General features: G+C 46.1%; 1 protein-coding gene across 1 annotated transcript in view; it reads left to right on the top strand.

Moving 5' to 3' along the window:
- SLC8A2 (solute carrier family 8 member A2) overlaps positions 1-27,012 on the top strand; it is a 143,220-nt gene that overhangs the window by 10,162 nt on the left and 106,046 nt on the right. The gene's annotated exons all lie outside the window — the stretch shown is intronic.

Raw genomic sequence — 27,012 nt, 5'->3', positions numbered from 1 at the left:
ACAAGGTTAACATTACATTTTGCACTGCCTATTTGCAATTATCATTAAATGTTATAATCAAGTTTAATTATAAAGATAAAACGTTGTAATTGGTTGAAATTGATGTCACAGCATCAGATTATGACAATGATAATTATAACTAATGATAATAGCAACAAATTAAGCTGATTATTACATTTAAAAAAAAAAATCTGACTTGTTGGAACTGAGGGCCTGATTCAGACCTATTCGCTAGGCTACGTTCGCACGTAGCCTGCCGATGTTTGCAATCTGCGAACCAGTCCATGCGATCGGGAATGGTTCACACCCTGTACACAGATGATCCGCAAGCATGAGTGACAGGACGAGCCGTTTGTGGGTGGTGACAGGGGTTGGTTGATTGTAACGGGGGTGTGGTGGTGAGAACACAGGCGTGTCTGCACGTCTGAATGTTTCAGGGGCGTGCATAATTAAGATGCAGTGTCAGCATACACGTCACATGGCTGAATTACACACTGCAGCACTCGCAGTACTTGCGGTAGGGTATGGTCAGCCACAAGTGCTGTGTATGGGTCCGATGTTACCGATTCTTTAATACACTTCCTGGAGATGACGTATCTTACTAAGGGAAAGCGGGTGCCTTGTGACAGGCTGGTGGGCATCTAAATCCATTATGTGATCGCACGGCAAGACATAGTGGGCGTGCTAATGTCTTGCTAGCGATCGCGGGATTTGCACACTTTGGCTGCTGACGGCTGCGTGCAAACGCATCCTAGCGACCGGGTCTGAATCAGGCCCTGAGCACCAGAGAGGCTCTCTACAGCCAGGCTGGGATGTATTCCTCCACAGAAGGCTGTGGGGGTTTTCCATATCATACATCATTGGGGTAATCTATCAAGCAGTGGAGAAATGGACCAGTGGAGAAATTCCTTATAGCAACCAATCAGCTTCTGCCTATCTTGTTATAGAATGCACTTGCTAGGGGCAACGTCTCCACTGGTCCACTACTCTACTCTCTTCACTGTTTGATACATCACGCACTGGCAGTGTTGGTCACCTCCACGTCAGGAGTGGGGAAGAGAGGGTGCAATGTGGGGCTAATGCATTAACCTTTATCACAGATGGGCCAGATTTTGGGCTTTTTTGGTTTTAACCAAATATATCAGGAGAATCCTTTTTCTTTTTCTTTTTTCTCTTTTTTTTTGTCCTTGGGGTAGGGGTTTAAAATAAAAAAAATAAAAATCACTACGTATACTAATTAGCTGGTATGGAAACCATAAAACAAGCTAGTGACTTGCAGCACAGGCAATATACGATATATAGTATATTACAGAAATTGCAGTGGGAAATGCTTATTTACACAGAGCGTACAACGGAGCTGTTAGCCAGGGACAGGATATTCACATCACATACTGTACACATTCCAACTGGAAGGATGTTATTAAACATGACCCGTGAGTCACCCATAAGAGCAGACACTGAGAATTTCATCCAGCATACAGCACAAGAGAAGTGGTACTGTGCAGAAGTTGATGCATACAGGATCGGAGCAGATATTAAGGATGATATACTGCAAAAGAGAAGGAATGGAAAATGAACATTATCTTTAGGATTGAAGTTCTTCGTACTTCAAAATCAACTGAAGAAAATTAAAAATGGACCCAAAAAAAAGTAATTTCTGTGTCCCATACACTTAGACAAAGAAGAGAATATGATGTAGAGCTGTATAGCTTTTCCATCAAGAGTATTTTCAGATCTATCTGCTCTTATAGATTATACTGTAACTAAATGTATAATGCAGGACAAGAGAGGTGCCGGCGTCCATATACTGTACAAAATAACAGACTGTGGGCCTGATTTAGCGATGTATTTAGACCTGATTTATGTGGGTCTGCGCAGGGGAAGAACGAGTTCTGCTTGATACCACGCAGTGCCCCCAAACCGCAGCCTGATTGACATGCTGCAGCCGTTTTGGGGCAGGGAGGCAGGGGCGTATTAAGAGAAGGGGTGGTCCGTGTGCAGTCTCCGCCCGGGGCCCCGTCCTCTCTCGCTTGTGGCCGGCAGCGCACTGAGCGCAGCGCCACAGCAGTAGACTTTGGGCACTAGTCTGTGCCCAGAGTCTACTGTGCATGCGAAGGTCAGCCATTTCATAACTGTGCATGCGAAGGTCCGCCAATTTCCCCGCCATTTCACAACTGCGCATGCGCAAGATGCCAGAAAAATGGCCACAGCAGCCATTTTCCAGGCGATTTTTACAGTGCTGATAGCATCGCACTCGGACTCCGGAGAGATAAGTATTAAAAATGTGAGTGCAGGGTGTGCAGTGTGGGCCTCCCTGGACCCAGGGACCCGTGTGCCCCACACACCCTGCTCCCCAGATATGCCCCAGCAGGGAAGGGGCTGTCACTGGGCTGTATTTCTAGAAACAGCAGCTACTGTGTCAGGTGCAAGGTGGCGATGGCTTAATCCAGTGGTTCCCAAACTTTTTTGAATCATGGCGCCTTAGAGTATCAGCATCGTTTTCACGGCACCCCTAAGTTTATGGGGCCTATTCATCATCGAAGACCGTATGGCCTCCAATGATGAAGTATTAGACTCGCTGCAAGGGAAACTTAAGTATCCAACTCGCAGCGGGGGAAAGTATCCAACTCGCAGCGGGGGAAAAGTGACACCGGAGCAATTCATCATTGCTCCGGTGAGGGAACAACTGCTCCGAAAAGCAGTTGTCCCCTCGGTTACTTATCTGCTCCCTGTCATCCCGCCTACGCATGCGTGACCTCGGTTCACGCATGCGCAAAGCCGCCGGAGAGCTGGTGAGGAATCCCTCTTCGCATCCCCGGAACTCCTTCCCATAGGAACGAGCCGGGATCTGAGAGCAAGCACCGTCTTGGAGTTTGCTGAATATGATGAATGGCCCGGTAACTTAAATATGCGGAAAGAGTTACAAAAATTGAGCAGTAATATACTGCAATTCCTGGCGCTGTTAATAAATATAGTATTGAGCTCAAAACCAGCTGCAAGTAATTGCGGTCGGGTTAGGACCACAGAGATATGACTCGAATAAAAAACACATCAGTATTCTTATATGTGACTTGGATTCATGTTGCAAACAGAAAAAGTTGTTTCATTATATCATTTTATATTTGATACTTGTTATTTGTATGTAAATATCTTTCTTTGAGTTGAGTTGAGTTTTATTATGTGCTATTATGAGAGCAGACATATCGATTTATATATATATATATTTATTTTATTTTTAATTAAATACCACTTAACACCTAGCGCAGTAATCACTGTATGTGAATCTTGTGTTAAATATGCGGTAACTAGCATTTCTGCATGGTTGCCAGGTCATTTATCGTTTGATGAATAGGCCCCTAAGTTTGTTATTGAGAAATTCAGAAAAAAATCTAATAAAATAGTAAAGTGAAGCAAATTGTGCTGACCTGTCATCCTTAGGGTCAGTTATATAGTGGTGGGCAGGTTTGCACTTCTGTATGATTACATATTTACATTACATTGACCATAAATAATTTTATTTGGTGCTGAACCACCAACCTGAGGCACCCCTGCAAGTCTCCTAAGACACCCCAGGGTGCCACGGTGCACAGTTTGGGAACCACTGGCTTAATTATTAGATTTCCCTCGCCACGTCAGTGTTACTTTTAGTACTACAATCTTCAGCATACCCATGGCTGCCAGAGCAAGTTGGTACTTGGTACTGTCCCCATCTCTGAGTCAGGCTCTGGGTTGGGGGAGTATTTTATATAAAGAAAAAAAAAAGAGCAATAGAAATTTAGCTTTAACTTGGCTTCAGTATTGTTCTTTGCACTTCTATTATATAACATTGAGGACGGGATTTACTAAATCCTGAAATGCGGTCAAAACTAGGAAAACCCCCGGTTTTGGAGTTATGGCCGCAGTTCCACATCTACCAAGTGATACATTCTGGAGCTTGGACTCGGTAAGCAACACCACCTGCAGATGGCGTTGCCCATTAGAAGCCTATGGGTTTCTTAAGTAGTATGCTGTGAGAGGGTTCCTATCGGATCCCTCCCAGCACCCCCTGCGACGCACGCATCAGATGACGCATGTGCAGGAGGACTGCTGGGTCATAAGTCCCTCTATGGCAAAGGACAGTTCCTATCCGGAGACCTGTCGTTTGCAATTTTAATTGCATATTTAGGTACATATCGGCGTTGTTAATGGCGGTATGTACCCGATAAGTGGCTCTGCATCCACTCTGCGATGCTTTGTACATACAGCCCTACGGCTTATGTAGAGTTGGACATGCGTTGATTGAAACAAGTAATCACAAAATGTCCTTTTTTGTCCTGCACATATGCAGTATCAGTCTGTATACAGACTGAGATGTATCATCCTGTTTTGCGACTTTCTACGCTCAGATAGCCGGAACGGCTGGCGTAGCCCAAGTGCAGCAAGGAACCAGCTATTTATATCTCTGTCATGGCTGCCCCCTTCCTCACCCGGTGCAAGATCCGTGCTGCTACTGATGGCACGGTCCTTGTATTGTCTGATTGCCTATAAGTAAATAAAAAAATAAATCTAAAAATAAGCTATGCCAGGTACGGCTGGTGGCACTATAGCAGGGTAACCTACAGCGTGGCATACACCTGCCATAACACCAACAGCGCTAGGCTGGTCAGCATGATGCTGTATTGTATTCCCTATGGGATTGAGGGATGCAAGCAAGATATGTGTGTGTGTGTCCCTCCCCCAGGAAGATATGCCCTGTGCTGATATCATTGGGTCTATTCCCACCCCCCTGCATGGTGGGAATGGCTTAATTAAATATGGAAAAGTTCCCTGGTCACATTAGTGATACTTGTAGTACTACAATCTTCAGAATACCAATGGTTGCCAGAGCATCCTGGTACTTGAGAAGCCACAGATGCTGTCATGCCCTGGCATCTAGGGCACACAGGGGAATCGGTATGAGATACCGGCGCTCAGGATCCCGGCTGTTAGAATCCCGATGCCGGCATCTCAAAAGGGTTAACATACCGACACTTGTTGGTCAGTATGCCAACCCTTCCCCTCTCCCTACCCTAACCCCCCCTCTTTGGTGCCTGAACCTAACCTCCCCCTCCCTGGTGCCTAACCCTAACCCCCCCTAGCACCCCGATACTTACCTTCGGTATCCCAGCAGTTGGGATGACGGCGCTGGGCTTCTGACCGGTAATAGGAGTGTCGGCATCCAGACCGCCGGGTTCCCACACAGAGAACTGTAGTGCACCGAGGAGAAATAAAGATTAAAAAAATAAATAAACCTAATTACACTTATTTTTTTTTACTTTCTAAATAAAAACTCAAACACAAATCCTCGTTTCCCACCTAACCTTATGTTTGGGAGAATATTAGGGCCTAATACAGAGGCGGATGCTGCTGCGTCTGCTCGTGCATCTGTTGCCGGAGTTACGGCTGCGATAATATGCAGATTCTAGTTCCTGCCTTCCCCTGGTGTAGTAGCCTGCGTCTCTTTCAGCGTCTCTATGCGCTGTAACCCCGCCGGTGATTCCTGACACACCACCATCCCGTGCACCATTCACACTTGCACCAGCCTATGGCAGGTGCAGTTTCTCCGTCTGACCATGGCCTCTGTGGCTGCGCCCGTGCGTCTGAGAACGCAGCCGCTGTCACTGACACACCCACGACACTCCCATACTGCAGACCACCTCCCAGTCACCACTCAGGAACGCTCATCACTTCACCTTCCCATATCTCTTACCATCTGTCCTGATCGCAACAGCAACAGTGTGCATACACTCTGTGTAACGCCTACGTCGTAGGCTCTGCCAGAACTTTTCACGCATTCGCAGTTGCAAATAATCGCTCAGCTACGTGATCATCGATATTTGGCGCGGATCGAGTGTGGCTCAGAAACAGGCTCTTAGTGTGATTTATGCATAAATACGCACTTTACATCATATGCGCAGTCACAAACACCTTACGATATCTTTGGCTTTTCATATTGCACAAATTGTGTATTTTGTATGGACACAACTTGCGTTTACATTGTTTACATGAGCCCATATTTGCCCCTGTCCCAGAACGGCCAGGAGGCTCCCAAAAATCGCGTGGTGCTCCCGGGCGCTCGCAAGAGAGGGCAAGTCTCACGGACTGCTTGCCCCCTCTCCACACGCACACACTTCCCCTCACTTACGTGGTGAAAGTGGGCAGTCCAGAGGGGCCGATGAGACGATTTGCTCTGAATTGCATCATTGCAGCCCCACCCCCTGCTTTACAGTGTCGGTAATCTCAGCATTGTATAGCAAAGGTGGGGCCGCGATGATGCAATCATGCTGCCACGCTCCCTGCTACGCCGACCTACCTGCCTCTTCCTGGAGGGCGCAGCTAGAAAAGGCAATTATGTATGAGCCCCTGTATCACCATCTGCTACTTCACCCTTCTTATATTAATGAGTTCAAATTGGGCACGGCTCATTTAACACCACAGTGAAATGTCCCTTTTATAGAACATCCATAAAATAGTATTACTTTCTAGTCACTCTGGGCCTGACTCAGCAAGGATCGCACAGGAGAGAACGCACGCACTCGGCCGATGTTTTAGCTTTGCGCATGTGTATCCATCGCAGTGTGCGTGAGCAAACTAGCTATTGCGATGGGTATCGCATGTGCAGAGTCAACGCAGACCCAAGAGAAAAGTGATTGACAGGAAGTGCCGTTTTGTGGGGGTGGACGGGCAAATGAGGGCGTAACTGGGCGTTTGGATGGCGTTTTAGGGCAGTGCATAATTAAGCCCTTGCGGCGACGGCCGTAGCCTGAGGTCTAGCTGCACGCAGGGAGTTTCACACATCCTGCCTAGAGTCAGGTCAACCACTAATATGGTAATGTGTTCGATGGTTCTCGATGTTACCGTTGTTTCCGCTGTCTTGCGTGGTATAACAGAACGCACGTTGCATATGCATATGTATTTATTAGCATATACTCACAGCGGACGGGTGCGTGTGTCTGCATCCCGTGCACAGGCCCGCCAAAAGCCGTGGTGGGCCCAGGTAACGGGGCGTGGCCTAATTGCGGGAGGAGTGGCCACGTGAAGCGGCGCTGCGCGCTGGGAAGGTGGGGCACTCTGAGCCCCCTCAGCACTGCTCAAAGGCAGGGGGGACGCGATCAGTGTGATCGCCCCCCCCCCCCCCCCACAGGCATAGGAGACTGCTGTGGCAGCCACGAGCAGTCTCCCACTGCAGCTCAGCACATGCTGTGTGCTGGTCTGCTTTGAGGGAGGGGGGGGCGGTGCCGGAGCCGGGCCCCCGCCGGGCCCCTCAGGAAGCCCAGGCCCGGGTAATCTGTACCCGCTCCCCCCTCCCTCTCGGCGTTCCTTGCTGAATCAGGTCCTCTGTTCTCTAGGAAATTGTCCTGAAGAAAATGACTACAAAAATGTCTATTTCCTTACAATAGCCCAGCATAAAAATCACTGATTTAAGGAACAAAAAAAGGTCAAAAGAGGCTATTTTTTATCTGAAATATTTTTTTTTTATAGAACATTTTGTAAAAATGTTATAGTCCTTTCATAAAAACAATTTTTGGGGACGTTCTGTAGTATCTCTGCAGACGCAGGGCAGAATGTAATAATAGTGTCACTGTGTAGATAGTCACACATACCTAATAGGAGCAGATATTGAGCACAATGTCCAGAATTATAGAAGTGGAACTGTGCAGATGGTGCAATATAAAACAACATGAACATCGCCATGGAAACGACACCCGCTTGCTGAATATTGTGCGCATCAATCTCCCATTATGTTAGTGGAGGAAAATGTAATCCTATAAAAACAATTATGCTGGTGTCAAAAATCACTCTTATACCCAGTGACGACCCCCCACCCCCCGCCCCTGCCAGACTATGAATAGGGTAGAAGTCTGTGAGTACCAGCCACAATTGCGTGACATAATTAGCTTGTTAAATGAATGAGAAAAGAGCAGTTAAAGACACTGGTTTTGATCATTTGCAGAAGATTCCACATTGGAATTGAAGCAATCTCATACGATTCTTGGTCACCAAGACAACTGCTTCTCCAAAAATAAACATCTCCAACGCAAGCAGCTCGCAGATTCCATTACCCAGCTCACAGGAACGGGGGAATCCAGCCAGTCCAGGGCTATAATCACCATATTATATGATTGGGGGGGGGGAGTGTGATGTTAAATTATATAAACATATCGACCAGCAAGAGAATGGTGATCTCATGGACATTCCCCTCACCCTCACCCCCTCCAGCCAGTAGGCTGAGCCTCGTACCAGAACAAGGGTCAATGTGAGACCCCTCACAATGTACGTACACTGCTCTATAGGAGAATGTGTGTGATCCAGGAGAATTGCAAGCCTGGCTTCCCAGCAGAGCTGATCTTAGCAATACTGCAGGGATTCAGCATGTGGCACTTTGTCAGATGGTTGAAAATGATCAAGTTACATGATTCCTTTCTAGATAAAAGCAAATGATGGAGCTCCTGGAGTTGTAGAACTACAACTCTAAGCATACCATGTCAGCTTCAGACAGTGTTAGTGAATATGGGCTCTAAATTCTGGGCCTCCTAATCAATTATTTGCGATGTGTATGAAATATAGATACAGAGGAATTATATTTTACATTGAACAAGAGAAGTAGCAGTATACTATATAGTGGACAATATATATATATATATATATATATATATTTTTTTTTAAATAGTATTTTTTATTGAAGCGCTGTATATTATATTAAAAAGCAACTGAGGGCCGGATTCAGCTTAGATCGCTATTGAGATCGAAGCTGTGATTACGCACGCAGTTCAACTGCGATAGTATCCTAATTCATTGTGATCGCTATGCCACCGCAGCACTAGAAATTGCTAACTTCATCGCACGCTGTGAAAGCCCAGGCTGCATATGGCATCGCAGTGGATAATTTATGCATGCCTGTGCAACGGCGTTCAAACGCAATGGCACGCCTGTACTACCCCGACCCTGTCACCACCCACAAACGGTACTTCCTGTCAATCACTCTGCGGTGGGTCTGCGTACACACTGCGATCTCATTACCAATCGCAGTGGCCGGTTACCGCACGTGCACTGCGATGCTTGTGCAGTACGCAACAATCGGCCGATTGCGTGCATAATAGCAACTGCGATCCAAGCTGAATCAGGCCCTGAAACATCTTTATGTACAGCAACAGAGCTGAATAATTTTTTCAATGTCCTGAGAATTAAAACAAGTTGGTGACCATTTTGGCGATGATAAATACTGTAGGCAGATTGCTGAGTCTATTGCGAGCAAGGACTAGGTTTGTTTGTGCAAGGAATGGGCAGAGATATAGGCAGCAGATTAGGTTTTCGTGGGGGTAAAAACTTTTTATTTTATTTTTCAACTATTTTTTTTTTTCAGACTTTACAAATAATCACAGAGAGGAGAAATCACAATGTAAACGACTAATAGAAATCGGTACTTGATGGTGAATACAAATAAATACAGAAGCATGCAGGAGACGCACCTCGCTGAATAGAAATACAATGTTGAACATGTAATCAAGTGTAAATTAGATAAACGTGATGCATGTGTTTTTAAGTGCTATTAATTATAAAGGAACAAAGAACGGGGTATGAAGAGAAGGAAGAGGGGTATGGAAAGAGGATCGGCTGGAAATGAGAAATAATGGGAATGGTGAGTTTCAAGAAAAATCTGCAAGCCCTTGGGATGGAGGACCAAGAGATGATGGGTTGCTGAAGGCAATCCAGGCGCACATGCATGGGCGTAACTTCCATAGGTACAAGGGGTACAGCTGCTATGGGGCCTAGAGCTTGGGAGGCCCATCTTCCTTGTCAAAGTTACATGTGTTATATACATTTTTCACTATTGGGTGGTACATAGGGGCCCTTACATACCTTTTGCTATGGGGCCTTCAAATACCTAGTTATGCCGCTGGACAAGTCTGGGATTTCTTGTGGAGATAAGCTGTGATATTTTTTCCCATTGAAGCTAAATGCTAAGTTTTGCTGGTGACCATCCATAGTGGCTCATTTATCAATAATCATGTTCTCAATGCAGAGGGACCCTCTCCTGGTAAATTTTGCAAAGTGTAGCCCATAGGCTACAGCAGCTAACTTCGCATTCCGAAGCTTGGTAAATCTGACAGCTTTGCAAACCACATAGAACCATGGTGGTGCGACTGCCTTCGGAAATGGAGGGACTCCATCATACATTGGGGTATATGCCGAAAATATTTAATTAGAAAAAAGCCCCTTAGGGAGGAAGGGTACGGATGCTTCCAAAGAGAGCCTACAAAGCATCTAGCAGTGTTGAGGATCTGGGTAACTAATTTGTCTGAAGGTTTGTCTACAGACTCTGTGGGGAGCCCAAATAGGAATGATAACTAGTCTTTACTGAGTAACATTGGTCACCTTATTTAAAAGGGACGCAATGTTACCCAAAAGGCTGTAATCTTAGGGCAAGTCCTCCAAATATGGAGAAATGAGTTTAGCATGGCAGCCCCAACAGGAAGGTAATGTAAACCCAAATATTTTGTGTAATCCGATGGTACCAGATACCACCTTGAGCAGACCATGTGGGCATTTTCCCTAATTTGCGTGAAGATAAAAGAGCTATTGTGAACCATGGGCTTTCCTCCGGGGATGCACCCAGATCTGATTCCCACTGTAACTCAAATTTTGGGCTTGAAAGAATGTAGTAGTATAAAATACAATATGAGGCTGACATCATGCTTACCATTGAGACAAGCCATTCTAATGTGTTTTCCAGGAATCGTGGACATTATCACTGAGCAACAAAGAGTGGTAACAAAATGGCTTCGCTGGGGGATAAGTGAAGTTATTTACCACTAGGAAGTAAAATGTATGTTGCAAGTCACCCAGACATATACAGTTGTCACCCGCCATGACATCTACCACGATTCAGATTCCTTTATTGAGCCAGGGTGTGGAGCAGAGTACCAATAACCCAGGTGGAAAAGATGGATTGTCCCACGGAAGGGTGGAGATAAACATTATTGTGAGTTTGGGATTTTTCGAGATTGATGGCGCTTGTGGAGTGGTGTTGGTGGCCCTGGCTGGTGTTTTGTGACAGGGCAATAGCAATCCAATAGGAATTGAACTATACATTGTCTCCATCCCAGATTATATTTTATTCAACTGTTTAACAAGTAATGATAAGTACCATACACAGTAGCTATTCCTAGAATTTATGCCACCATAGGCCGCAGCCTCTTGAGACCTCCTGTCCTTTTGTTTCTAATTAAATTAACATCCAAGATCTTTGATTTCTGACAAACTATTATTTGCAAGCGCAGGCTTTGCACTTTGCCTTTCACGATTCCCTTCCCTGGGAGTCCTCTCCATGCACCTAGACTCAATTTGATGCTGAAGAATTTTTCCCACGTCTCTCTGGGGCTTTCCCTCCCCATCTTAGCGCTCTATCCCTGCCTCTATATCTTCATTTTTCCCGGCAATAAGATCTATAGAGTCCCCGGACGACTGCTTTGATGTATCCAGACAAGTCTTTTATGTTCTGCGGCTGCCTCCTGTTCTCTCACAACGCACACATTGAGGTCCTTAAAGTCTTGTCTCCAAAGACTTTTAATGTAAAATACTGTTCCAATTTCCCTCTGTTCTGTGTTTCTCGCGTTGAATATAATCTCTTGTTTCAAAGAAATGTACAGACACAAATGTATCTGTTCTTCTGTATAATACAGCGATATTTCTAGGTCACTACCTCCAGGCTCCTGCAAGACTTTATGCAGTAATGAACGAGGTTGCAGGTATATCACACACAAAGCAGCCAAGGTTACCAAAGCAAAATGTACCAAATAACTGTTACGATCACCAGTAATCACCATGTAAGACCTCTAGAGTCGCAGTTGCGATGTCTTCTACCAATAACAGCCCCCCGGTTTTTCCTTAGCGCTAATACGCTCACTGGTACTTAGGTTGTCGCCTGGTCTTAAACTCAGGACAGTAGAGGCTTACACGGCTATACTGGTGATCAGTTGTTATTAGGCAGCCGGTGGTGGATTCAGGCAGGCACCGGTCAAGATGATAATCCCTGTGCAGATTTGGTCGCACATAATATGTGGATAATAGGTGCAACTCAGTAAGACATATATGGCTTATTGAGCCGAGGTGCAGCTTTGAGAGCCAAGGTGCGGCTTTGAGTGCCGAGGTGCAGCTTTGGAAGCCGAGGTGCAGCTTTGGAAGCTGAGTTGTGGCCTTGAGGGCCGAGGTGCGGCTTTGGAATCTGAGGCTTTGAGGGCCAAGATGCGACCTTGACGGTATGGATGCGGTCTTGAGGGCCGAGGTGCAACCTTGATGATATGGATGCAACCTTGAGGGCCGAGGTGCGACCTTGATGGTATGGATGCAGCCTTGAGGGCCGAGGTGCGACCTTGAAGATATGGATGTGGCCTTGAGGGTCGAGGTGCGACCTTAACGTTAGAGATGCGACCTTGACGGCAGAGATGCGGCCTTGACGGCAGAGATGCGGCCTGGATGGTATAGGTCATGAGACCGCAGACAGGTGCCACTGGAAAGATGGTGTGAACGGTGGTTGCTGATGAGAGGAGGCCTGAGATGGAACTTGCCACTCTGGGGTGAATGCTGCCAGCTGATAAGTATAATGACAGGATTGATAAGGACCACAGTTTACAGATGAGGAGTAAACTATAACCGGAGACGTGGCTCCGGTACATACAGAGTAATAAAAGATCCTTCACCAATGAGAGGCAGGTACACAAATTGCTAGAAAGTAGACAGCTGGCACGCTGCACGTCATCCGGCAGTCCCAGCAGTACCAGTGGCCGCCCAGGTTGGTCTCCCAGCAACCGCAATCGCCGCCCCAGTTCGGCGTCCACATTGCCTGGTGACCAGGGAGACAGTTGTAGCAGGAGAAGGTAATAAGCTGTGATGGCGGCTTGTAACAGTTACTCTATGGTCTAATACACAGCCTCATATCGATACAATACCTAGTGGTGTTCACCAGTTTATGACCTTGCATCTTCTACCACTGCATGGTGCATAAAGGAAGAATGGCCCTTTAATGATGATCCAAGGATTCTTGGCTTATTGTACTGCAGCTGTGGCATTAAGAAATGTTAAAACCACTCTCCCCGAGACTAGAAAAACTTGTGACAATGACCAGGGTGATTCAGGAGATACTCATCCTATTATTGCAGCCATCCACATAATGGTCTGGAGAATTTTGAATCTGACCAGAACTGGGGATGAGTCCAAGTCAGACTAAAAAAAAAATCTGTAGTAGTTTGTTGATGATACATAAGTACAGGTGCTAGGAGGGTATCTGCTAAACCACATAGGTTATATAAGTGTGGGGGGGAGAGCTTTCAATCAAAATTCATTTTGACTGGAGATCTGTGTTAATACTTGACTAACGGCACTTCCTAAAGGAGTTCTTGTCTCTCCTCTCTTTTGCCTCTTAGCTTATTTACAGCCTAGCCCAGAGGTTTCCAAACGAGGTCCTCAAGGCAGCCCAACAGTTCAGGTTTTAGAGATATTAATGGTTGAGCACAGGTGGTTAAAACAAATTGACTGAGGCACTAATTAAGTCACTTGTGGTCAAGCATGGAAATCCCTAAAGCCTGGACTGTTAGGGTACTTTGAGGAACCTCTGACCTAGCCATAATCACCTTGCACCTGGAAAATGTTATACTTACAGAATTTTACAGCTGGTGTTCTTATCTCCCCATGCTACCCAGCCAGTTATAGGGCCTGACCCAGAGGTGGTCACAGCGCCGTATTCAGATGCAAGCGGGCAATTTTTTTAAGTCTGCGCATGCGTCCAGGTTGCATTGTGCAAAAGCCGCAGATCGAATTTGGATGCAGAGAGGCAATTTCAGTGGGCATTCCTACGTAGCGACAGGCGGGTGGCTAGCCAGACACGGGCATGTCGTAGTTGCACTGATTTCGGGGGGGCCATGTTCAAATGGACGTTCTGCACCTCCAAAAGGCTTGTGTGGTGTTCAAAGGTGCGACTTGATACAAAAAGCAGCGTATTAGCACTACGGCCAGTCGGCGTCTCTGTACGAGTCCCATCAGTGGTGCCATTTGCATATTATTTTTTTTTAGTTACTGATGCAAGAACTAAAGCCATAATCTTAGCTGGCTTTATGCTTATATCTCTGTGCTCATTCTCTTTACTCTCAGTCGTATACTTCTAATATCCCAGCCAGGTTGACTCATGCATTGTGAGTTAAATCGCATCTTAATGTATCCTCAGCTCTAGAAATTGCGCCCTGCTTGGTTTCCACGCTCATTTATGTAAGGATTGATTAGGAAATAAAGCCCAGAATGGTGCACAAATATTTGTACGTATACCGAGTCAAATCGAGATCTGTCCAGTTTCCCTGGCAGGAACTTCCTCACTAAAAACAATAGCCTTTGCTTGCATGAAACTTTTGCATACATTTATAAGTACATTTAACAGATTAATGTTCTGCACATTTTCGCAGTTTATTTTTAAAAACATCCTTAATGTCAAGTGATCCCAGTTATAGAATCTTGATGATGGCTATGCATTTTTTATGCTGTATTATTCTCCTCAACAAGGAAAATTGGGATTGCATCTTTTCAACTGAGAGACTGCTCCAGTGAGCAACTAGGTATGCAGTAGGTCTAAATGCTGACCGTCGGCACCCCGACTGTTTAATCCCGGCAAGTGCCTAATGACAGGTATCGAAATCCCAATGCCTGTTATTAGACCTATGCCGGGAGCCCGACACCCGGCTTACCGATCGAAGGTAAGCCGGGCGCAGGGGGGAGGAAGGTTAGGCTGCAGGGAAGGGGGGGGTTAGGTTTAGGTACTTAGAGGGGGGTTAGGCACTTGAGGAGGAGGTTAGGGTTAGGCACCCCTAAGGGAGGGTTAGAGGGGGAGGTTAGGTTGGTAAATAGTAAAAATACTCACCTGTCGGGATCTTCACTGCCGGGCTTACGCTGTCAGGATTTGAACTGCCGGCCGCATGCTGTTTCCAGCAATTAGCCAATGTTTCCTTTCAGTTTTTCCCAAACATTAAAGCACGTTCACAGACATCAGTGAATTTTAGATACATTGTGTCGTTGGGTCACAGTGAGTAACCTGTCTTAGATCTAGAATGCTTCGGAGGCAGCGGAGTATAGAAAAGCTCTTCTGAGAGTTTCACACAAGCTCAGACGCTTTGGGAAAGGATAGCGTCTGATTTGTAAGTATATTCAGAATTCAAAAGATGGAAGGAAAAACCTTTCCTGAAGGCCCCAAAATAGGCACATCTCACCAGAGCTCCTCAGAATCTATTTTGGGCCAAGCTCTCAACGCTCCTGGATGAAATTCAAGATGTGGGGTCTATTTACTAAGCCTTGGATGGAGTTAAAATACAGCCAATCAGCTCTTAACTGCCATGTCACAGGCTGTGCTTGAAAAATGACATTTAGGAGTTGATTGGCTGGTACTTTATCTCCGTCCACTTTATCTCCATCCAAGGCTTAGTAAATAGACCCCATATGTATCAGAGGACTAAGAGGAGAGAAAATGTAGCCTAAGAACCTAAGTTTATCCCAGATGTTGAGAGTGGGACCAATTGTTGTCTAGACAAATATTTGCTGGGAGCTGAATCATACGCCCCTTTAATACACTTGTAAGCAAATTTGCTTGGTAATATTTCGTAAACAAAGGCCACTGAAGTCCTCCCATATATTCCTCTCTATATAGGATGTCTTTTTTAAACATTGGTTTCCATCCCCCCAAAGCTGATGGCAAACTTTTGTAAGTTTGTGAAAAATTTCATAGGGAAGTCCATCAGTAAAGTAGGTAGCCTACAGAATTTTGGGAAGGGTGTTCATCTTTATAATATTAATCCTCCCTAGCCAGGAGAAACCGCATATTTGCCAGTACAGATTAGGCTCAAGTTTTGGCGGAATTGGTTCAAAATTGGTCTTAATGGGGGAAGAGTGCCTAGCAAAGGGCAAAACAAACTGGATACCCGATGATACCTTCGGAGGAACCAAGAAGTTCTATGCAGGTGACGTCAAATAATTTATTTTTAAATTTAACAGAAGACTCAAGGCTCAGTCAAATTTGGCAGGGATATGACAGGACAATTAGTATTTATTATTATTATTATTATTATTATCATCATTTATTTATATGGCGCCACAAGTGTTCCGCAGCGCCTTACACAGTACATAAACAAATAGGTTGATTTACAGTGACTTACAGTACAGTACAATACAATACACGACATGGATAATATACATTGCTACATTTGTGACCATAACACCCAGATAAGCAACAATGCAAGCAACAAAGTGTTAGGTGCCCTAGTAGAGAGTAAGAAGTAGATGAAAGTAGAGTAAGGAGAAGCACAAGAGGGTAGAGGGCCCTGCTCATAAGAGCTTACATTCTAAAGGGGAGGGACAGACAAACAGATGTGACACACATGGGGTAGGCAGGGAGGAAGGAGTATGTAGCAGCAAGTTAAGATATCAGTTTGTATTGCAGAAATATCAGGATTTTTCCTTATTTATCTCTCCAGTGCCTCCATGCAGAGTACAATGATCAAGGGGGTAGAACACTCTTGTCATGGTCCATTTCTAATGTGGAAGGGGATCTGATAAAGAAACATGTATATTAATTCTGTAGGATTTTAACAGAGTGCAGAGATTTGTCGACAGAAAGAACCCAGTCACATATGTTCCAGAACTCTGGAGATGAAACTGCAGTCCATCCTGTGAATACAGTAAAATGATAAATATAGATAAAAGAATCATAGTTATTAGGGTTGGAAACTACGTGGATCTGATGGTGGAAGGACTGCGCATGCACAGGATGTATTTCACCGGAGGCCTGTTGATAAATAGAGAACCTGTCAGGGTTCTGTGCTCCTACCTAATGGGGAGTACAAAATCACCTCCTCTAAGTCCATCATCGAGGTCTCTTTTCCTTTGTCTAAAATTTTGAGTAAGCTCCATTTTTCCAAGTTGGTGGCTGTTTGTTGCCTCTTAAGGAGACTATCTGATCATCAGTTCCATTGTGTTGTGATGTATAATTTAGTGTACTAGAGATTGATAGCCTTTGCTATATTCTCGGTGATGTGCTATATCCCCCTGAGTCCCCCAATCTTGTGAATGGAGGCCGTAGCATTTTGCGCCCTCAACGCCCCCACCAGGAGGCGGCCAGATCTGTCTCCCCTCTGCTGACAGCGGTTTCTACAGCTTCAAAATGTTAGTTTTATCTTGTCATGGACTAACGCATGATGGAGGGTGAGAGAGAGGAGCGCCATTGTGTCATTCTGCTGAGCAGATCCGGTTGTTCCTAGCCATTCAATTTGCATAGGCACTTGGGCTTGTTTTACAGTTAGACATAAAAATACATATGAGGCTGAATTCTGAGGTGCAAGTAATTTAAGATTATTTACTTTAAATCTAATGTACAGATACGTAAAGGCACAAGAATACAACCATCATCATCGGCTCAGGAACTTGTGCCAGGCATAAACGATGCATCTGCAAGTCAAAATCAGACATTCCTCCAAGGGCCATGATGAACACCCTGATCCACTTTTTTGAGGGGGGGCAAGGGTCCATAATTATTAAATATGGTCAACTGAAATGGTTGCAAGTTAAGCATATGGGCAGAGGAGCAAATGGAGATATGTCTAATTCTAAAAAAGGTCCTATACAAACAGAGGGCCTGATTCAGAGCCGCTCGCTCTGACAGAGTGCTCACTCTGAATCAGGTCCGGCCTTTTTTTTTTTTTTGGAGTGGCCTCTTGGCCGCTCGCATTGCTGTGGGTGACCACCCACAGCTATTGCGAGCGGCCAGGATGATGGTCGCGATGGTCAAGACCATCGCGATCATCGGGCTTGCGACGAGACCCTTGTGGTAGGGGCTCGCCCATCGCAAGCCCCAGAGAGCTTTCGGCTCTAACAGAGCCGGAAACTCTCCACTGACATCACTTGTGATGTCAGTGGGGCCGCCCCCAAACGGCAGGCGTTCTCATGGGAACGCCTCCGTTTGGGCAGCCACTCCCCCGGCCCGCCCACCAAACGGGGCGAGCTGTCACTCAACATCGACAGCTCGCCCCCTTTGGTGCGAGACCCGGAGCGACGGAGTGCCCGTCGCTAGCCGGGTCTCGCGCATGCGCATGACAGAGCCGGCTCCGTCGTGCGCATGCGCTGTGGGCCACCATCGACCCGGTTGCGAGCGCTCAGCGCTTGCGACCGGATCTGAATCAGGCCCAGAGTTCTTTAAACTTGCACATGGGACGTGAACGCATCCAGCTGTGCTTCAGCCAAGAAGGTACGAGCACACCACCCCGCTGTTTTTGAAGAGCAAATTTGTTCTACACATGTGCAAAATGGATCTCCTCTGACTCCCCAGACTCTCCTGCGGACCCGGCAATTTCTTACCGGCTTTGCTGGAAAAAAATCATCAGTTAAGTGGTTACAGTGATGTGCGGTAAGGTGAGGCAGAGCCTTTCCTGTCATACTTAGGTATACTTCGGAGTTTTGATTATAAAAATTCTAAGAATATTATAAATATCTTCTTTGTATTATTCTAATCATTTTTATAGTCAAAACTCTGGAGTAAAAAGTGTATGACAGGTGAGGCACTGCCTCCCCTGTCTACCTTTTCTGCACATCCCTGATCAAAACACACCAAATTTCCAGCACTATTTACTGCTGCACCTTTGTATAATGCCCACATGTACCCTCAGGTTGATATACGTATGTGTAAATCTGGCTCTTATACCAGCCAGGGCCTCCCCAGCCATTTACCTCACCGTACGTCACTGGTGGTCAGGGCCGGACTGGCCATCGGGCAGATCTGGGAAATGCCAGAAGGGCCGATGACCAGATGGGCCGGTCTGTGGAGGAGACCAGCTGAGCAGATAATATGCCGTCCGATGCTCTGCTCAGCGGCAGGGGCTAAGTGCTTTCCACTGTTTCCAGTCACTCACTCCCATTGTGTTTATAAGGCAATCAGAGTGGCTGGGCCCGGCCATCAGTCAGATCCATCCAGCTGCGCCGTTGGCCAGGTATCCCTTTAGAACCGCCCATTGGGCGGAGTCATAGAGCACTCCTGCGGCGGCCAGAGCAGTAGCAATAATCCCCCCTGCGCCCGATATATAACCCTGTCTGCATGCATCTGTGAATTGTCCTGACCCCTGCCTCTTCTTAGATTGCCGCGAAACGCGGCAGTATGCCTTGAGGGGGCGGGGTCTAATGGTGCAAGGTGCCTGCCCCATCACCATCTGCAACCTGCTGCATCAGCTCCATCAAAAACGAAGTGTGATTCTAGGTGTACTGTGCATGTTTGTGCTGGTGTGTAGGATGTATAGTTGGTGTAATAGTGTTAGTGTAATATATATATATATATCCAAGTCGGCGGCACTCAGGCAAATAAAGCAATCACTAACGTTTCAGAGCCATTTCATGTCCCATCATCAAGGTCAAACAAATAGGTTTGACCTTGATGATGTAACATTAAATGTCTCCGAAACGTTGACGATTTATTACTTGTGCTGTGATTGCTATATTTACCTGAGTGCCGCCGACTTTGATATATGTATTGGACCTACAGGAGTTGGTCTTAAACGGAGGGCACCAGAGACATTTGTTATTTTATTAATTGGAGTGCCGCTCAATTGAATTGTCTATACACTATATATATTATATATATATATATGTGTTTGTGTGTGTATATATTAAAGTTTATATATATATATAATATATATATATATATATATATATAGTTTGTATATATATGTGTGTATATATATATATATATATATATATTGTGACACAGTTAGGTTAGGGGGTCCCTCTCCTGGGTAGAGGACTCCTTCCTTACACACACACACAGCAGCAGGGAAGCAGCACACCAGTCTGGATGCAAGTACAAGCTGGTCGGCGCCAGTCTTTATTGTACAATGTCAGAAACATAAAGAAAACATAAATATAAATCCTAGCCCTGTCGGGGCACTAACTTCACAGGTAGTTCCCTCACTACCAGAACCTGGCAGGGCCTAATGCCCTCGCCAGCAACAAATGACAGCACAACACTCACAGTTAGGTATCCAAGTGTCTCTGAGCAAACTCCCTGTCTGCTCTCCCAGGTGAGACAATCAGCCCTAAACACACTAGGCTTATATTGGCCACTCTCAGGTGAAAAATTAACAAGCCTGTTACCAGGCTGCGAGAACCAAAACCTGGAGTGGCCGTGGGTGGAGCCCTCCCTCTCCTCTCACCCACAACCCCCAGGTCCCAAACCGGCTTTTCAAAAAGCCGAAACTCAAGCCTGCTACACTGCAGACTTTCTCCTGGGGGTTTAAAACACAAAAGACATGAATCTGGGAGAAATGTACCTGCCACAGACCACTTTACCAGTGATCCTATCACAATATATATAGCATTCCCTCTAGGCTATTCCCTCTTAGCGGGGCACGGCCCTCCAGAATTTGGGCAAAAAGCACCCTGCCCTCTGAGCCTGCGGGTGCCGTCTTCACCCGCGGGTCGCAGTGTCCCGCGGGTGGGGAAATGTACGGTGACCCAGTCACCGCCAGAGAATAGACGCCGGGCCCAAGAATGACGAAAAGGGGACGCGTCTTATAGACATGCCCACTTTTCAATGGCCATGTCCCTTTTTCGGCGCGCACACAGAAGTGCCCTCTATAGCTCCGGCTATATATACTGTATATATATATACATACACATACACACGATCCCAAAGGATGCAGGCAGCACTCGGAGTCTTCTTAATGGTAAACTTTATTTCTGTATGTTTCAGGGGACACAGCCCCATTCTACTGGCGAAAGGGGCTGTTGTGTCCCCTGAAACATAGAGAAAAAAAGTGTACGATTAAGACTCTGGAGGAAGGCAACGGAGCACTCTAAAGTTTGTTTATATATATATATATATATGTAATACACTATTTCCAGTGCCGATATTCGTGTTTTTGTGCTCTTCTAAGCTGATAGCAATCGTGACCAGAGGGCACCGGTGTATAGAACGTGGTTTTGGGAGTGTCAAGCTGATGGCTATATATATATATATATATATATATATATATGCATGTATATATATATATATATGTGTGTGTATATACACATATAAGTGTGTGCGTGTGTGTATATATATATATATATCTATGTGTGTGTGTATATATATATATATATATATGTGAGCAAAAATGTCTAGTTAGGACTCTTTTTATGGCAGCTCAACAATGACAAGACAGAGAGCATAGCCCATACTTGCCTACTTTTTAATTCTCCTCTCTCAGCGAGCAGAGTTTCTGTAAGACGTGTCTGCATTGTGATGTCATTATGTCACGTTGCGCAGCCATGTACTGGGTGAAACACTGGTGGGAGGAGCCAAAGACATAGTCTAACAGCTCTCCCTGTGCGGACGGCATCATGCCCAGGCACTGGCAGACATGGTAATGTGGAGACTTGCGGCAGCTATAGGAAGCGGGCAGCCAGCAGCACCCAGACCGGAAGCAGCCTCCCTGCTCCTCCAAGAGCAAGCAGTCCCACCCAAGTGACAGGCCAACGAGAGGGCATGTATGCGAATACTGAATAAAGCGTTTTCTCTGCATAATGTGTTATAAGGGGCATTACTGAGTGTGGCATAATGTGTAAGGAACATTGCTGTGTGGCATAATGTATAATGGCATACTGTGTGGCATAATGTATAAGGGGCACTACTGCTGTGTGGCATAATGTGTATAAGGAGTATTACTATGAGGTATAATGTGAATGGGCTCTACTGTGTGATGTAATTTGAATAAGGGGCACTACTGTGTGGTGTAACGTGAATAAGGGATACTACTGTGCAGTGTAATGTGACAATGGGGCACTACTGTGTGGTGTAATGTGGCAATGGGGCACTACTGTGAGGTGTAATGTGCTGAAGGGGCACTACTGTGCTGTGTAATTTGACTAAGGGGCACTACTGTGTGGCATAATTTACATTGGGGGTACTATTGTGTGGTCACGCCCCTTCACAGCGAGACCACACCTGTGTACTTTTCGGCGAGCGCCTTCGGCACGCACTCTCTGTGCCTCAATTTTTAATGGGGGCACCAATGCTCTTTATGTACACGGGGCACAAAAATGTGTAGTTACGGCTCTTCTTTGGTGTGCACAGATGTGTCCTCTGTGTTCAGCACCCCTGCCCTCAAAAAATCCTACAGTGAATTCTCTATAACTGCTAAGCTAGGTCTTGGTCAATTGGGAAAATGCCTTCCCTTTTCTTTGTGTGTGACCTCCACCAATGAAGTGCCAGCTTTACCTAACAGAACCAACCAAATCCCCTGCAGGATGAGCTCTGTAAGGTGTGTATTTTAATACAGAGAATAATGTACACTTGTATGTTGCTCTAATATTAATTATATTTGTAAGAGCATAGACTAGGAAGTGGGAGGAGTCTGTACCAGGAACCAAATGCTGACGCGAGGTGGGTATGTGTGCTTTAAATCCCAGGGCCTATTTTTAGTCCCAGTCCGGCCCTGCTGGTGGCTAAGGAATAAGAAGCAAGACTGCTCAGCCCATCCAGTTGGAGACATAAAATGGCTCTTATCTTGCAGAAAACTAGGAATGGACTGTTGGGGAAGGATTTACACTATTACTTGTGTCATAATTCAAATCAATTCATCAATGACAAATTTATACGTTTCGGTAAACCTGAGAAATGTAAAGAGGAACGACCTGTCAGCCCACCTGTCAGATTAAGCCCAAATTTGCGTTCTCAGCCCCAGTTCTGCAATAGGATCTAAACTGACTCTCCAGTTGGGCAACATTTCTGCAGAGCTAATCCACGTGCACTGTCAGACCAAGAGACTCCCAGGGGCTGCCCTTGTTTAATGATATGAAAGCTGCAGCACCTGGCCCCTGGATTCCTGTACGTCTCCAGCTGGTACACAGGGAGAGGAGTGCGGCTCAGGGCTCTCCCAGGGGTTGGAGGTGTATAAATAGCGTAGACGTTAAGTCTGTCCCTGTTTGACATGTCTCCCGAGACAGCGGCAAACAAAGGCTCGGCACAGCGCAAGGTGGCAGAGAGGCGGCCTAACTAAAAAGTAACATGTAAAATAAACAAACAACGTTGCCCTTTGTCAGGCAACACTTATATGTCACATTTTCCACACTTATCAGAGGAATAAATCACTACTTACTGTAAATGAACAATATTGCGCCATTTACAGTGGTGTCTGGCTGCCCGTTTATTTAGCATTTTAGTTTTGAATTTAGAAGTTTTTACACTAAACTATGATTATTACATTTACAACTTAACTTTTAAAAAAATCAGCGTGTATATATTATGGGCTGATGCACAGCTGAAGGGTAGGCTGACGTAATTACTCCCACATTGGGGCTGATTATTTGCGTACAGTCAGCTGCAGAGCATCACAGTGCAAAAAAAGATTTGGCACAAGGGTGGCTACCCACTGGCTTTAGTAAAGCACCAGTGACACCGCCAACACGGGGGCAATCATCACTGACACTTGCAAGGAGAGAGAGTTTGGATTTGGTGGACTTGGGTACCGGGCAGTTAGTGGATTTAGGGAACCACATAGCAGTCAGTTAAGGATCACTTCTCTGGGATAATATTTCTAAAACCACTGCAGGCTGCTACTTTCTGAGCACTGTGGAAAAGGGAAGCACCAGGTTGCCAACAGTGGTGGGCTTCGTGTTGTACACTACCTGGACTGCTGTGCCACTTGGCTACCAGCGGATTCATAAACTTTCTATCGTCAGATGAAAGATATACCCCATAAACTTAACCTATATTTAACTAATATATACACACAAGACTATAATATGCTGTTCAAAATAAATTGCCAGCTGTATCACAACTCACGAGGGCCAACTATCCCAATATGATGGGGAAAGGGTGATATTAAACCTTGCAAGGGCCTTTCTAAGTTAGTGATGCGGTATCTGACACCCATGTCAATGCACTATTCAGGCCCGCTTGGTTGAGAGGTGCCGCTGACCCCCAGTAGGGTGAAATCAGCCTAACCAGTGCATTGAAGGGGTGTGCACCGCTCACACTGCCGCAAGATGGACGCTTCACTATTGGCGGTCTTTCCCTGCTATGAAATAAAGCCGACACAAGACACAATAGGGGGGGGGGGGCAGAGCAGGGCCTAGGCAAGCTAAGCAAATGCCTAGGGCATTTGGAATGCCCAGGGGCATCCAAGCCCGCCTAGGGCAGGTGAGGTCAGGTGAGGGGTGCTAACACAATGCTGTGTAGGGTGAGGGCTGGGGTAATCGGTGCTGTGCTGGAAAAGTGGTGCTGGGCTTGGAGAGGGGTGGTGGGTGATGTGCTGTGAGCTGTGCTGAAAGAGGGGTGAAGGGTGCTGTGCTGGGAGAGGGGTGAAGGATGCTGTACTGGGAGAGGGGTGAAGGGTGCTGTGCTAGGAGAGGGGTGGTGGGTGATGTGCTGTGATGAGTGCTGTGAGCTGTGCTGGGAGAGGGGTGAAGGGTGCTGTGCTAGGTGAGGGCTGATGGGTGATGTGATATGTGCTGTGCTGGGAGAGGGGTGCTGTGCTGGGTGAGGGGTGCTGTGATCTGTGCTGTGTTGGGTGAGGGGTGCTGTGATCTGTGCTGTGCTGGGAGAGGGGTGCTGTGCTGGGTGAGGGGTGCTGTGATCTGTGCTGTGTTGGGAGAGGGGTGCTGTGCTGGGTGAGGGGTGCTGTGATCTGTGCTGTGTTGGGAGAGGGGTGCTGGGAGCACAGCACAATGCTGGAAGGGGCCACAGCACAGTGAGACCACGCCTACCCTCTCGATTTGGTCGGGAGCCTCCTGAATATCGGGTGCCGCTCCCGACCCCCCGTAAAGGCAGGCAAGCCTCCCGGCTGCTACCTTTTCCCCCGACTACCTACCAGAAACCCCCGCAGCGTGGGGGGGCACGATGATGTGATTCAGCTTCCTCCCGGAAGGAGGGAAATGAATGTAGTAAAGTATGGTCTTCTGTGTGACCACACCCCTTTTCAGAATTCCACCAGTGGTGGGGAGCACCACCCAAAATCTTGCCTAGGGCACTAATTTGGCTAGGGCCAGCTCTGGGTAGGGGGAGGGGGAAGATCAAATTTAAAGAGGCATAAGTACATATATAGCTTCCCCACACCCTCTCACCTAACACGCCCCCTAAAACCTCTCAGCTTATCAAAGTAGTCAACCCGCTGTCAAATGCAACCAAAAACACACCGCTAACTTTATTGACCCCTCTATCCCTGCCTAGAAGTTTTTGTGCCCTCAGTTCTAATCAAACCTCCATTATATTTTTAACTGCCGCCTAGTCTCAGAAAATGTCAGTACAAGCAGTGATCATATTGTAAGATACAGGGGGTGGGATGTACTAAGGATCGCCTCTGCGATGCCGTACATTCCGCCACTTGGGTACATTACAGCTGTCCTTTGCGATAGACTCCCGGGTTTATGACCCAGAAGTCAATCTTTCGTCCTTCTGTGCATGCGCAGAATGATGCATGCCCAGTTGGGGGTGCTGGGAGGGATCCGATTGGATCCCTCTCAGAAGAAATGCCAATAGAAGCCCATAAGTTTCTATTTGGAAACACCATTTAAAGATGGCGTTACCCACCGGGTCCAAGCTTCGGGAATGTATCGTATTCCGGAACATATGAACAGTGGCAATGTTCAAGCTGGACTGCTTATGCATCGGCATTGTGTACGGATTGCGTGCACCTCTGAGTCCGCACCAGTGCCAGGCAGTGGCTGCAACAGCTAATTAAATCCTGAAATGCATAAAATACAGTAAGAGGATGCACACATCATCCCTAGATCATTAGACCACACGAATATAGGCTAAAGTTTTGGGCATATTTTCAGAGCGTTTTACATCATAGTCCTCATAGAAACCTATTGGGACTGCTCTGCTGAGCGTTGGGGCCCATCGCTGAGACCCTGGGAGGGATGTACTAAGGGCAAAATGCAGTCAAACCACCAAAAATTCCATTCAATGTATAATTTGTCATAGTCATTCCCACAGTAAGACCATAACCCGACGATTACATACATTTGCTTTCATCTGCGTTACTGTCCTGACCGTTTTTCGTATATCCTCTTAGTGTCATCAGCAAGAGGACATCTCACTTTCTAGGACACCTACAAGGTTATTCATAAAAACGCTGAAAAGAACTTGCCCCAATACTGATCCCACTGGTAACTTTAGCCCAGTCCTGATATATTCCATTTATATGTATGCTTTATATCCTTCAACCAGACCTCCATCTCTGTACATGCTTTTCCCCTTATTCCAAGTCCTCTCATCTTATCTACCTCCAGTGCTTTTCTTTTTTTTGTGGCGGAATCCAGGATTTCAAAGTACCGACACCTTTTTTTTTTTCTAATATTTAATTTATGTAACTAGTTTCTGAAACAGGAATCAATAAGGGAAATTTTGCCATGAATAAGTCTCTGAACACTTATCCACACTTTCAGCCATGAATAAGTCTCTGCACACTTATCCATGCATTCAGCCATGAATAAGTCTCTGCACACTTATCCACACTTCCAGCCATGAATAAGTCTCTGCACACTTGTCCACACTTCCAGCCATGAATAAATCTCTGCACACTTATCCACACTTCCAGCCATGAATAAGTCTCTGCACACTTATCCATGCATTCAACCATGAATAAGTCTCTGCACACTTATCCACACTTTCAGCCATGAATAAGTCTCTGCACACTTATCCACACTTTCAGCCATGAATAAGTCTCTGCACACTTATCCACACTTTCAGCCATGAATAAGTCTCTGCACACTTATCCACACTTTCAGCCATGAATAAGTCTCTGCACACTTATCCATGCATTCAGCCATGAATAAGTCTCTGCACACTTATCCACACTTCCAGCCATGAATAAGTCTCTGCACACTTGTCCACACTTCCAGCCATGAATAAGTCTCTGCACACTTATCCACACTTCCAGCCATGAATAAGTCTCTGCACACTTATCCATGCATTCAGCCATGAATAAGTCTCTGCAC

The sequence above is a fragment of the Taudactylus pleione genome, unplaced genomic scaffold (genome assembly GCF_031769625.1).
Source record: "Taudactylus pleione unplaced genomic scaffold, aTauple2 ptg000199l, whole genome shotgun sequence".
Lineage (NCBI taxonomy): Eukaryota > Metazoa > Chordata > Amphibia > Anura > Myobatrachidae > Taudactylus > Taudactylus pleione.
The sequence above is the reverse complement of the archived record's forward strand: the minus strand, read 5'-3'. Positions and strand labels throughout refer to the sequence as shown.